This window comes from Phocoena phocoena, chromosome 1 (assembly GCF_963924675.1).
Source record: "Phocoena phocoena chromosome 1, mPhoPho1.1, whole genome shotgun sequence".
NCBI lineage: Eukaryota > Metazoa > Chordata > Mammalia > Artiodactyla > Phocoenidae > Phocoena > Phocoena phocoena.
Window position 1 is genome coordinate 155,033,369 of NC_089219.1, and position 15,521 is coordinate 155,048,889.

The window sequence follows — 15,521 nt, forward strand, 5'->3', positions numbered from 1 at the left end:
CAGGAATATCTGTGGCCATGACATGGTTCTTATAGAGTGAGAATCCTGAGGAGAAGGGACCTGAGATTATTTGGGTAAGATAGTGTTCACTGGGAAGGACTGGACTCCCAGCCCATTAGGTAGCTATGCTGTCTGAGACCCTGGTGTGAAGTTGCTCTGCTAGCTGACCACAGGTTGGGGTACTGACGCAGTCCTGTTGTGCTCAGGAGTAACATGATAGTATGTACACACACGCTGAGGCTGGGCTAAGTTCATGGGACCAGATCATGGACAACTTGCAAATGAATTGTCAGAATAGGTTGGAGAATTTTTCCAATGAGTGTATGGGCTAAGTATGAGCTTGTCCAAGTGGGGGGGGGGGTCCTAGGCACAGCTTTGAGGACAGGGACAGGGATGGGTGAACTGTGGTTCCTCAGCATAGAGCATTTTTCACAGCCATGGGTGGAGAAAAGTGAGACAGGACCTCCAAACTGAGGATGGGGGTTGACAGCAGATAGAAGGAACTGAGTCCAGGGTTAAGCTACTTCCATTAGTAATACCCAGGTTGCTGTTTGTCTCTGGGTTCTTCCATCTTATCTTTGTGATCCCTGCTTCTTTTTGCATCACAGCAAGCCCTTGCAAATCAGTTGTATTTAGTTTTAAGAGCTGTAATCTCTTTCCGGTAAGCCTTGATAGATATGCATTGAGAATGCCGTGGCTGGTAGTCATCCCCTGTAGACCCTCAACTCATACTATATGAATTTAGAGTTTTTATTTATGTAAGGAGTTCAATATGCACATATGGCTTGGACTGACCCCCCAGGCACCCACTCTCTGTTCACACACTTCCAGAAGTGGTTGCTCTCCATCACAAAATCCAAGATGAAACAACACATGGTGTTCGGGTCCAGGCCAGACATACTCAACTTCAGCACTGGGAACATCCTCCTGCTGTTATTGGTGACCATCACCTGGTTGGTGAGCTCTCTGAAGTGCAGCCATATCTAACTTTTCTTGGTTGACACTGGGGTCACCCTTCTCCCTGCCAGCCTGTAGCTCTCACTTCAAAGAGCTCAGCTGGTGGTCCACTCTATTGCAGGCTATTCTACAAGTTCTGGACACCAAGGGAGATTGTCCTCTTGCTGACCCTTCTTCATGGCCCTCCAACCCAGACTTACTTACCCAAGAGCCATATTTAACTCCTTTCAACAGCCACTCTTCCAAGAAAAGGAGCAGCAAAGGTCCGCAGTTCCCAGGCAGAGACCTGTGAGAAGACCTGAAGGTAGGGGAGGGGCAGAGGGGTGAAGATAGAGGATAGTCCCCTTGAACTCCTTCCTGCAAGGCATGACTAAAGTAGCTCTTTGTGGCATTGGATTTGCTTTAAACAATTAAAAATCAGACTATTGACTAGCACACAAATATTTATAAAATATACAAATAAAACTATTGATATCTTTGAAGCCCATTTTTAAACAAAAGGAACATTTTTAAATGTGTCAGGATATAAATTGTGGGAACCTCAGGATTATTGTAACTTTTCTATAACATTTTATTTGATCTTTATGGTGTTTTTAAAAATGTTGACCACTGATATTTGAAATTTGATAAGTATAAAGTTTCCTCAAAGGATTCTTATGACAGCCAAAATTTTTGACTATTTAGACAGATACTTTTGGCTGGCTACTCAGTAAAGTACCACATGCTGTGATTATTACTTTTTGTGCTTTCCAAGTCAACACCCAGATGCCTGTGAACCTGACCTGCACAGAGTAGTTATTTTGGTTCTTTAAACTCCCTGCCAAACTGTTACAGTAGTTTTTTTATATGGGCAGATGGCCACTTCAGAGCAAATCAAAATATAATATTTGGTCTCTGAACTTACTTTTGAATTCAAATCTTTGAATATGAATGCTAACTCAGTTTGAGTTTGACTAATTGTTTTGATGTTCTTAGGCAGTTTTCATGAAACATATTTGATCAAATAACTTAACATGACTTCACTTCTTATTAGTTGTATAATGTCCCTTCTGGTGTGTTAAATGCAATAAAATTTTGAGGATATATACTAATATGTAGCTCCTACCCAGCATTTGATGAACAAAATATGTATTAACAAGAGACATCAATCCATTTCTGAGGTTATGCACGTAGTTTACTGCTGAAATGCGGTAAAACTTTAAAATTTGTAATTTCTGGTCAGAGTTTATGAGAAACATGACTATGAGCAAAATAGGTAAATTTAGTGTTTTCCTTAACAAGGTAGGTATGGCACAGACTTCAAACTATAACACAGATTTCAAGCAAACAAGGGTAATTACATTGATTTAAGCAGTTCTTTCCCATTTATTCATATATTTTTTTGCCTTAATTCAAACCTAGCTATTAAATTCACCCCTCTCTCCCTCCCTCCTTTCCTCCCTCTCTCCCTTCCTTCCTTCCTTCCGTCTTTCCTTCCCTTTCTTCTGTTCTGCCTTTCTTTCCCCTATCTCTTTAATCTGCAGTCCTGAGTAAAACGGATGGTTTCAGATTAACCTAATTAATTACAACTAAATAGCCACTTATGTCATTAACCCAGGATACTTCCCTGGGCTACTCCGATCCGAATGTAGATTTCATATTTTCAATGGAACGTTTGTTAGAAAATATATTTCATATTGTATTATAATCTTTATAATGAGAAAAATGCTAATTAAAACCAAAACCATTAGTCGCCTGTAAGATTTGAAATATATGAAAAGTTTGATAACACTCTGTTGGTGAGGCTAAGGAGGAAAAAGCAGTCTAATATTTTGTTTTTCAAAATGTAAAATGGGACAACATCCATGGAGAAGATTTTATCAATATCTAACAAAATCATAGCTGTATTTGGCCTTTGACCTATCAATCCCTCTTCCAGGAATCTGTTCCAAAGATCCAAAAGTACACTGACATTAGTTTGAAATGACATGTATCAAATGTTCTTCAATGTAACATTATTGGTACTAGTAACAAAATTGAAATCACCCCCAAAAATCCAAAATTCTAACACCAAAATCCAACAGTTATATAAACTGCAATATATCTACACAGTGGATTACTATGTACTTGCGCAAAGCAGTTGGGAAGATCTCTACAAAATGGATTAAATGGATTATACATTGTATATTTTGGAGTACAAATTGTTAAGTGATAAAAGGAAGTTGCAGAAAACTGTATAGTATGTCACCTTTTGTGTAAGAAACCCTCCCTTCCTTCCTTCCTTCTTTCCATCCTTCCTTCCACCCCTTTCTCTCTCTTTCATCTCTGTTTCTTTTCTTTCTTTATTATTTCAGTTTGTGCTTTTTAAAAATATATTTGCAAAAATAAATAAGGGAAGGAGAGAAGAAAAACTCATAAAAATTGTTCCCTATAAGGTAACTGTCTCTCCATTCTTAAAAGTGGGACGTTGAAATCGTCTACTATTATTGCACTTCTGTCTATTTTTCTAGTCAATTCTGTCAGTGTTTGTTTTATATATTTAGGTGCTCTGATGTTGCATGAATATATATTTGTAATTGTTGTATCTTCCTGGTGATTTGACCTTTTATCATTATATAATGTCCTACTTTGTTTTTGTGATAGCTTTTTGTTCAAATTGACAATAAATTTTAAGCATAATTAACTGTCATTAGCACAAATTCATGAACTGTATCTTCGCTTTTCTCATTTTTTGAAAGCTTGTATTTATAATCATAGTTATTCATATTTGATAAATAAAATTATTTATAAAGAATTCAAGTTACAAGTAAATGGAAATGTATCATTCAATTTTGGTTTTCTTGCTAGTGGAGGACATTAAGCAAAACTAAGATTTTAAATTCATAAATATGGTAATAAAATTGGACATGTATTTAAAGTATTGAAATAGTATAACTGAAGAATAAAAGAAGCATTATAATAAATGCTTTATTATAATTAATGTTAAATTCTTTTGATTACTGATTTTAATTGAAGATTTAAAAAATACACTATAAAAGATAAAAGTACATTATAAATATATTTGCATTATAAATCTATATTTAAAACTTGTAAATGTTGATAGAATTGTCCCGTTGAATAATGGAACAGAGTTGCTCATCTAATTATTTAATTTTTATGATCCTTGTGAAATAAGTTAACTATTTGAAACGTGCTGTTCATTTTTGTATGTGTTTTACAGAAAGAAATTGTATTCTGTCATAGCTTACATTTCTAAATTCAAAAAGGCAAATATTTCAAGACCTTTATTATCTTGATCATTTTGACACATTTAAAGATCATCCAATTTTAACAAAGATGTCCTTACCAGGAAACGGTAAGTTCTACTGACAAGTTAAAACAAATGATCAATTATTATTTTTAATTATAGTTGTTGCTGGGAAAAAGAAATTGTAGAAATCTAGTCAGAGAAGAAGGATTATATCCTTTAATTTGTAATAAATTTATTTGTAAAGATGGGTGATGTGATGCCTAGCTGTGAAAATAAGTAACATGACAAGTAAATACTAACACCATGGAAGTGATCTAAAAATAACTGGATAATTATTGCAGATTATATAATTGTGGGTTTCTGGGGTAGGATTGGAAGTACCAGCCATTTTCCACTGGAAACAAAGCTTCAGTGACTTATATTCTATTGCCAGAAGAACTGGGGAATTTAAACATAGAAATAGAGTAATTGGATGGTTTATTTCATAAGCATACATTTTTAAACGTTGCTGATGACTTTTCTTGAAAGTAGAGCCAGAAGGATTTTAAGATTCTTAACTGTAAATATTAGAAATGATTATCATAACACTTTCCATGATAAAATTATTTGAAACTTACTCTTGTATATTCCCAATGAAAGGTGATTCTTATTTTTTATTGTGGCTAATTTAATGAAATAAGATTTTATACAAAACACAATTTTCCTAACTTGGAAATTATAATTAATTACATTAAGAACACATTTGAGTTTTGAGTGTTGTCATTTAGACTGTGGGCATTATCAGGGCACAATAATCCACTTGGTGAAAATTTGGTCTAGTTGAAGGCCAATTATTTTACTTCCTTGTAATTCACATGATATGTCCTTGCAAATAGAAGCAGCCTCTAGCCAAGTAACTAGGGAGAAACAAAGAGCCTTGGGTGGGTGATATTTCAAATTCAACAGTATAAAGCAAAGAAGAATAACATTTTAACACATAAAAAATGCTAGAAAAAATGTTTACATGCATGATTCTAGTTTGGTAATTGCTTCTATTCTAAATTTTTTCATATCAATTCAACAATAAGCACCTTCCTATCATATAAATCACTATCACTTATAAGTAAGTAGGGTTGTAGTTTTAAAATATTTCATTTTATCAAGTAATATATGCTCATTAAAAAAGTCACATGTTAAAGAATGTTTTATATTAAATATCAACAGAGTCAGATCACTTCTTCACTTCTAAGTCTACTCTCCAGACAAGTTCTTCACAATTGTTTATATTTTGGTTATTTCCCTTCTCAAACAATATATATTTTCTGAATTTATTAATATCAGATAATATTTATTATTCCCCCAATATAAAATATAAATATTTAACTCACTCAGGTCCTCTTCTCCAAATGTTTTAGTCAATTATGTTATTGTTTTGGTTTTTCTGTCAATTATCTTTAGTATAAACAATGTAATTAAACTCAATCATTTTTCTATAGTCCTTTAATTCAGTTTTCATACTTTATATGACAATTTTAATGCCCTTGCTTCTCTACCCAATTTTCTTCACAATCTGCTTTGTGTAAGTTACATTTTTATCATAGCTCTTAGATTTTCATTCCATCCTTAAACATAGCATCTTCTTTCCGTGGCCTGAAGATTGACTCAAAATTGAAAGTAAATAAACAATATTTTCATCATTATGGTTGCAAACATATTGAGCAATAAAATACCAATTATCTTCCCATCTTTAGGAGTTCAAATCCAAATGCCCCCTGAGGGAGAATGTTAGGCTGAAAGAATTTCCTCAGTTGGTAAAAAATCATTTAAAATTATATTTGGAAAATAATTTCCATCCTCAGTTTCTGTCATTTTTGGAGGTTATATTGGCCATTTAAAATTGCATGTACTGCTTTTATTCTCAACATTTTTCTGTTCTAGATCATGCTTATCATTATGTTCTACTACCTTTATTTCTTAAAAGTACCTATACTGATCTCCACTGGAATTTTATTACCTTCTCTGTTGGAGTTTCTCTTTGTTTTTCTTTTATTATAACTTTCTTTTGCTTAATTTACATATTAGTTTCTTTTCTTCCCTTAAGCTCATAATGAAAGTTCTTCATAAACTATGAAGTTAGCAGATAACATTTCTGAGTCCTAAGCACTATAGTGTTGATTTTATAGCTTAGGAATTTCTTTAATCTCCTAAAAATGAAATATATACATATATATAGACAGTATGTGTTCCCCCAGCTGATTGGTAAATAGGACTGTCTTCTATTTAGGTCTGTACTCAAGTGGGGTATTATAGGATGAGCGGCTACACACAGTAATCTCGTTTTTTCACCTGATCATAGCAGTCTGCCTTGCTGTTGATAGCACGAGCACCAAACTGACAAAGGCTTTACTATGAATCAACATTCAGACTATTGATCTTATTTAGGATTTAAATGTTGTATTTAAATTTTTTTAAAAGTTTCACTTTGAAGTAATTGTAGGTTCATTAGCAGTAATAAGCAGTAATAAGAAATAATGCAGAGGTGTCTCATGTACTCATTTCCCAGTTTCTCTCAATGGAGACATCTTAGATTATAGTACAATATCACAACCAGAATATTAATTTTTATGTAAGATAAAAATTGAGTCAAGGCTCAATTTTTTTTAACCTCAGATTGCTCTAGTACCATTGGTTTAAAAGGCTATCTTTTCTCCATTGAATTGTTCCTTTCACTTTTGTCAAAAATCATTTGGGCATATTTGTGAGTTTATTTCTGAATTTTCTGTTCTCTTCTATTGGCCTATGTGTCTATTCCTCCACTCACACCACACAGTCTTGATTACTAAAGATAGTATAAGGATGAATTGGGAGATTGGGATTGACATATATATATACTATTGATACTATGTATAAAATAGATAACTGATGAGAACCTACTGTATAGCACAGGGAACTCTACTCAGTGCTCTGTGGTGACCTAAATGGGAAGGAAATCCAAAAAAGAGAGGATATATGTATACGTATAGCTGATTCACTTTACTGTACAGTAGAAACTAACAAAATATTGTAAAGTGACTATACTCCAAAATAAATTAATAAAGCAGTAATAAAAAAAAAGATTAAAAAAAAGGCTTAAAATTGGGTAGACTGGCTTCTTCTACTATATTCTTCATTTTCCAAATTCTTTTTGTTCTTCTAGTTCCTTTGTTCTTTTCCATATATATTTTTAAATAATCTGGTCTATACAAAAATTCTTGCTGATGTCATGATGAGAATTGTTTTAAAATTATATATCAATTTTGGCATAATTGAAATCCTTACTGTTATGAGCAAATTGACTCTGCCCAAAATTTATGTGTAGAAGTCTTAACCCCCCAGACTTAACAATATGAGAATGTGACTATATTTGGGATATTCTTTAAAGAGGTATTTAAATTAGAATGAGGTAATTAGGATGGGCTCTAATCCAACCTGATTTGTAATTAAGACACAGACACACATAGAGGAAGACTCTGAAGGTACAGAGAAGAGATGGCCATTTACGAGCAAAGAAGAGAGGCTTAGGCAAAATAAAACCCTGCTGACATCTTGATCATGGACTTTAATAAGCCTCCAGGATTGTGAGAAAATATATTTATTTTATTTATGCTACCCAGTCTTTGATATTTTGTTATGATGGCCCTTACAAAACTAACAGTTACCAAGCTGAAGCTTCCAATCTATAAACACTGAATGTCTTCCATTTATTTAGAACCTCTTTGATTTTTTTCATGAGCATTTTATAGTTTTTTGATGACAAGTCTTGTAAATATTTGATTATTTGGATATATTTCTGTATTTCATTTTTGAGTGATTATAAAAATCTCACTGCCCATAGTTAATTCCTAGCAAATAGGTTTACAATTAATATTTTATGTTTGTTTTATATCCTGTATCCTTGCTTAACTTATTAATTCTAAAAGAGTATTTTTTTGAGTATATGTGTATTCCTAGACTTCAGTTTGTATATAATCATATCATCTGCAAATAGAGACAATTTTATTTCTTTCTTACCTACATATCTGTCTTTTAATTATTTTTCTTGCCTTACTGAACTTGCTAGAACACCTCATACTATGTTAAATGAGTGTGGTGAGAGTGAATATCCTTGCCTTGTTCCTGATCTTGAGGAGGGAAATAATTCAGTCTTTCATCATTAAGTATAATGTTAACTTTGGGATTTTTGGTTTTGGTTTTCTTTTTGTTTTCCATAGATGCTGTTTATCAAGTGGAAGAAGTTATTCTCTATTCCTATTTTTCTGAAAGCTTTTTGTTTGTTTGTTGTTTTTACAACATGAATGGTTGTGAAATTTGTCAAACCCTTTTTCTGCATTGAATTATATGACCATGCAATTTTTTTTTTCTTTAGGATTGGGTAAATTACATTGATAATTCTTGAATATTGAACTGGCTTTACATGCTCAGAATGAATATCAATTGGTAATGGTGTATAATTATTTTTATATATTGCTAATTCTATTTATTAATATTCTGCTAAGGATTTCTACATTTATTTTATGATGGAAATTGGTGTGTAGTTTTCTTTTTGTGTATTGTCTTTTTCTTGTTTGGGTATTACTATAATAATACCGTCATAGCAATAGAAATAAAAATCCAGTATTTTACTTCAAAAACTGTGATCCTCATGAACAAGATCTGTGATTTCTGTCATTAAAGATGTGGGGATAGGGAACTAACAAGTCATTATTTTTAAGTTTAACACTTGTAATTTATTCTCTGGAATCATATGATCATTTATCATATGTGATTGCCAATAGGTGAATTTTACAACTACAGTAAGGGGTGGTGGGGAAGTACAAAGAGATTCTTCTAATACCAGACACAAAACTGAATTTCTGTGTAATTTAGAACAAATTGATTTAACCTAATGGAATTGAAATTTTTGTGCTGTAAAATGGGAATTATGATGCCAACTATTAACAGTATTGGGAAAATCAAATGAAATAATATAAGTAACATCTTGTAAGAACATAGATTTTTTAATAAGCTCAGTGAGAAATTAGCTATATCTATATTCTCTATCATCTATAGAAATAGAAAAAAATAGAAAGATGGATGTGGACTGGGGATAAACAGGATTTCCATTTCCAACATCCATCATGTCCTTAAAAGAGAATGTAGACTAGGCTTTGGTGGGTTTGACAGGAAAGTCAGAATCCAAGTTGCTCATAAATATTTCACAGGAAGGACATAGATGCTGCTTAAAGTTCTTTCTGAATGGTGTTAGGTGACTTGATTCTGAAAAAGCTTTGAGCTTAGAAAAAATGAGCTTTGCATATTGACAAGAGTCCTCACGTGGGAACAGAGTCAAAATTAACAGACTCTGCAACCCAAAGGAGGCTGGCTGAATATTCCTGCTACCTTTGCTCTGATCATGTGAACATCTCACGCTTCTGTCACTTTCATTAAATAAAAATTAATCTTAGCATATTTGGGCAGGAGTGAGGGTGGGTTGGCATGGGTGTCTACTCTGTCAATTTAAAAAATATCCTTTAGTTCTCATCACCTAATCAGTTGATTTCAGCTCCATTTTCTCCCTTTTCTTTCTTTATCACTGCCTAACCTTGTCCCCTAGGAGTTTCAGACCTTGTTATTCATAAACGGCATAACTTCGTGTACCCTTTTCCTTTTTACTCAAAAGTTTTCTTTAAAATCAAAGGATTACTTAGCTGATTATAAAATTCTTGTATCACATATTCTTCCTCTTAGTATATTTTAGATACTGATCAAACTGTCTCCTTGCATGAATATTACTGTGAAGATGTCGAATCCATCTTGATATTTCACACTAGTAGGGGGCATGATTTTTTCCCCTCCTACTCCTAGGATTCTTTCTTTGTACCTGAATTTTAACATCCTTACCAGAATATGCTTTGATTTGTAATGGTAGGTATGAATGTTAGGTTTCATTATTTCTTGGAAATCTATGAGCCCCTTCAGTCTACACATTCAACTTGTCTTTATTTCAGAAAAATGTTGAAAAAATTATACTTTAGACTCTTTCTATATTTTCATTTGCTTAGTTCTTCTTAAAAATATCAATAATGCATGTTAGATATACCTTTTTAAAGTCTAGCGTTCCTTCTGTGATCATGTTTACATTCCCCTTTCTCTCTCCCTGCTCCACCTCCCTCCCTCTCTCTCTTTCTTTCTCTCTGAGTCACCCTCATAACTACTTATAAACATCTAACTTTTTCCACCTATAACGGGCATTATTCTCTACACTGGCTTTTCATTTTTTGTCATATTGTGACATTTTGCAACTCAATTCTATATTCTTTGGACATCCTATAAAGTCTTTTTGGAATACTTTTTTCTCATTGTTCAAATTTCACTTATTACTTATAAAGATGATATTATCTATAAATTCTGTGAGAATAATGAGAAGCATTTCTTTCATTTCTTTGTTTTACTGTAACCATCTTTTTATTGGAAATGACTGTTTACTGATTTAAAGAAAAATGTTTTGCGCATAGAGCACATATCATTTTCTTTTTAAGTATGATCCATCTTTGAATTATTTTTGTTGCTTGCCGGAGATGTTGACAACTATGGTAACTGGCACTATCTGGGACGTGGATTCAGAGGTGTTGACTCCAAACTTTTCCTCAACAAATTGCTTGGGTGACAGAAAAATCTTCTTTGGTATTCAGCGTACATTTGGCAGATGTGAAAACCATTCAGTATTTAAGGATGGGGAAATTTATAGCTGATCACGGGTGACTAGAGTGATGGAATGGCTAAAGGCGTTAAGGGAAGAGGAGGGTTGTTCTTCATAAATCAAGAAACTGTCACTGCCTTAGACTACAGCTCATGTGACCATTTTTGCCCCAGAGCTGCTGACAGTATGAGGGGTAAGCTCTCTGTCTGTGTCTGCTACTGTTAGAAATGTATTTTGCTATTAAGCAAAAACTGGGAGCCCACTCTACCATTGCTGCTAAATTACTCTCAAAGTTGCTGACATTCACTGCTGCCTAAAATCACCTTTAAAAAAACAGCTTTATAAAATATAGGTTAAATATTATAAAATTCACCCATTTTGCGAGCATTTAATTCAATAAATTTTTGTATATTGTAGAGCTGGTCTGCCTTTCTTTGCCTCCACCCCTGCATGCTCTTCTTCTAGAATGGAGGTTCCATGCCAAGAAGACCATGAGCAAGATGCCTTCTTTTGTCGTTATGGTCCTGCTACTGTCACAGCCCCTAGGTGCTGAAAGAAACTGAAAATAGCAAATAATATTCTGTTTCTTCTTTCTTCCTTCTAAATTCCATCTAGTGCCTCCAATTGCCAGAAACCAAGAGAAATTCAGAAAGCTAGGTTGTCTGAAATATGTGGCTTGCAGGTTTATCCCTCAAAAGTACAGAAGAAAGTGCAGAAAGGAAAGTGTAATATTGAGAGCCCATCGTATTGAAAGCTAGAGTATCCAGAGCACCCCTCAACTTATAAAATCATGTCTTAGCCCATTCAGGCTGCTATAACAAATTACCATAGACTGGGTGACTTATAAACAACAGAAACATTTCTCACACTTCTGGAGGCTGGGAAATTCAAGATCAGGTGCCAGCAGGTTTGGTGTCATTCATTCATGAGGGATCTGCCCTTATGACCTGATCACCAACCAAAGGCCCCACCTCCAAATGACATCCCACTGTAAATTAAGTTTTAACATATGAATGGGTGCACTAACATTTAGTCTATGGCAATGCTTTTCCTTCTCTATTCAACTCTCAGTGAAGCAACTTTCAGGCTAGGAAAGAAAGTGTACAGATGGTTTTATTTATTTTTATTATTTATTTGTTTTTTATTTGCCAGGTATCTGCTTTTCTGTCGCAAATATCGGTCCCAACAGGATATATTCCACAGTACCCAGAGCCTTCCTATAGCTCTTGATGTCTTAACTGTCATTTTGTAGAGATTATGTAGAATAAGATACTTAAGTTTTTGGAAATGTACAAATATCTTGGAGACTGAGGAAGTTTGTGAAAATAAATATCATGCACTCTTGTTTAGGTTAATATTTCACATTTTTTGGCTAGTGTAATTCTATTTGTATATTGAAGTTTTGTTTTTCTATTATATTAAATCTTGAATTTTCTACTACTCTTTTGTTCCTTTAGGCATTTGCCAGGGGTTGAAAAGATGAGATTGAAATAAAATGCTTTTATTCCACTGATTTTTAACAGAAAATTTGCATTCTCTACTTCCAGCCTGTCTGAAACCAGTTTCTAATTGTCTCTCAGGAGAAACAATACTGTTCCTTCAACCCAGTACTTTTTGTTTGTTGTTGTTGTTCCAAAGTTCATATCATGGGTGTGTCACAGAAGCAAAATTATAAATTGCAAGTCATTAAGGTATGGTGAATGCCCATCTGTGTAAGAATATGTCAAAGAAATGTTTACCCAGTTGGAATATCACTGGCCAATCTACTATTTACTACTGTATACAGTATGTGTATTAATATCCTAGTGCTGCTATAGCAAAATACTACAAGTATATGACTTAAAGCAACAGAAATTTATTTTCTCACAGTTCTGGTGGCTAGAAGTCTGGAATTGATGTGTCAGCAGTGCCAGGCTCCCTCTGGAGACCCTTGGGAAGAATCCTTCATTGCCCTTCCCTAACTTCTGATGATCATTGGCAAACACTTGGCGTGCCTTGACTTGAAGTTTCATCCCTCCAACCTCTGTCTCCACCATCATATGGCCCTTTACCCTGCGTGTCTACCTCTCTATGTCTCTTTCTCCTTATAAGGACACTAGTCATTGGACTTAGGGCCCACCTCAATCCAATATGACCTTACCTTAAGTTGGTTAAATCGCAGAGACCCCATTTCCAAATAAGGTCACATTCACAGGTGCCTGGGTTCAGGACTTCAATATATCTTTGGGGGGGACATAATTCAGCTCACAACAGTACTAGATATTATTAGTAGCATGGAGCTGGAAGATCTGGTAGATTTTTAGACCAATGGCAGCCAACATATAGTATATTGATATTTATATCAAACTGACTAAAATTACCTAAAAATTTCCAAAAATGAATAAATCTTCAACTTTGAAACTACTCACCTGCGTATTCCATTTTCTATTCAAAGTGTGTGTGCACGTGCTGTATGTATCTACATGAATTTATGTGTAGGACTTTTCAAAATCCTCGTTTCTAATTTACAACTGTAAAACTGAATTCTGAAGCTTAGACTAGAAAGAAATCAGGGCTTCACGTTGAGGTGGTAAAGTTACACATACATCAATTCTGATAACTAAATTATTCAACCAATTACTTTTTTTTCTTTTTTAATTGAGATACTATTGACATATAACACTGTGTAATTTTAAGGTGTACAATGTGTTGATTTGATGCATTTATATATTGCAATATGATTACCACCATAGTGTTACCTAATACCTTTAATGTGTCATATAATTATCACTTCTTTTTTTGTGATGAGAACAATTAAGATCTAGTCTCTTGGTAAATTTGAAGTTCATAATACAGTATTGGTGACTATAATTACTATGCTCTACATTAGAACTTCAGGATTTATTTATCTACTAGTTGTAAGTTTGTATCCTTAAATAACATCTCCCCAACCCCCCAACCTTCAGCCCCTGGTAATCACTATTCTACTCTCTGTTTTTACAAGTTTATCTTTGTTAGAATCCACAAATAAGTAATATCATACAGTATTTAATCTTCCTCTGTCTGACTTAGCTCATTTAGCATAATAAATCAGGGTCCATCCATGTTGTTGTAAATGGCAGAATTTTTTTTTTTCATGGCTGAATTATATATATATTATAATATTAATTATAATATAATATATATGCATACATGTATATTTTACATCTTATTTATTCATCCATTGGTGGACACTTCAGTTTTTTCATACCTTGGTTATTCTGAATAAAGTTGCAATAATGACAGAAGTGCTGATACCTCTTTGATACCTTATTTTGCTGGGAAAAGAATACTGTCTTCGACAAATGGTGTCTGGAAAACTGGATAACCACATGAAGAAAAATGAAATTGTACCTCTCTCTTATACTCCTCATAAAAATTAACTCAAAATGGATTAAACACTTCAACATATGGCCTGATACTATAAAACGTCTGGAAGAAAACATGCAGGGAAAGCTCCTTAACATTGATCTTGGCAATGATTTTTTGGATTTGACACCAAAAACACAAGCAAGAAAAGCAGAAATCAACAAGTGGGACTATATCAAACTAAAAAGCTTCTTCACAGCTAAAGAAACAATCAACAAAATAAAAAGGCTAACTACAGAATGGGAGAAAATTTTTGCAAACCATATACGGAGTAAAGGGTTAATGTCCAAAATATATAAGGAACTCATACAACTCAATACAAAATAATCCAACTAAAAAATGGGTAGAAGAACTAAGTAGACATTTTCCTAAGAAGACACCCAAGTGGCCAACGGGTACATGAAAAAATGCTCAACATTCAATATGGAACAATTCTTGAGTGTACAAATCCTTCACCTCCTTGATCAAACTTATTACCAAGTATTTTATTCTTTTTAATGCAATTGTAAATGAGATTGTTTTCTTAATTTCTCTTTCTGATAGGTATTATTAGTGTATAGAAACACAACTGACCTTTGTATATTGATTTTGTATCTTGCAACTTTACTGAAACTGTTTATTAGTTATAACAGTCTTTTGGTGAAGTCTATTATAAATATTATATCATATCATCTGCAAGCAGAGACAATTTAAATTATTATTTTCTGATTTGAATGCTTTTTATTTCTTTTCCTTGACTAATTGCTCTGACTAGGACTGCCAGTACTGTGTTAAATAATAGTGAGAACAGGCATTCTTGTCATGTTCCTGATCTTAGAGCAATAGCTTTCAGCTTTTCATCACTGATTATGATGTTAGCTGTGGGCTTGTTATATAGGGCCTTTATTATGTTGAGATAAATTTCTTCTATATCCACTTTGTTAAGAGTTTTTTATTAGGAAAAGATGTTGAATTTGTCAAATGCTTTTTCTGCATCTATTAAGATAATCACAGGATTTTATCCTTTATTTTGTAATGTGGTGAATCACATTGATTAATTTGCAAGTGTTGACCCATCCTTGCATCCCAGAAGCAAAGCCCACTTGATCATGGTGTATGATCCTTTTAATGTACTGTTGAATTTGATTTACTAATACTTTATTGGGTAATTTTGCATTTATGTTCATCACGTATATTAACCTGTAATTTAATTTTTTTGTATATCCTTGTCTGGCTTTGGAATCAGGTAATGATGGCCTTGTAAGATGAATT

At 33.5% G+C, this 15,521-nt stretch overlaps 1 pseudogene; it reads right to left on the reverse strand.

Annotated features, from left to right (window-relative positions):
- Positions 1-202: 202 nt before the first annotated feature.
- Positions 203-15,521, reverse strand: part of LOC136118242 (T-box transcription factor T pseudogene) — a 31,641-nt pseudogene continuing 16,322 nt past the window's right edge.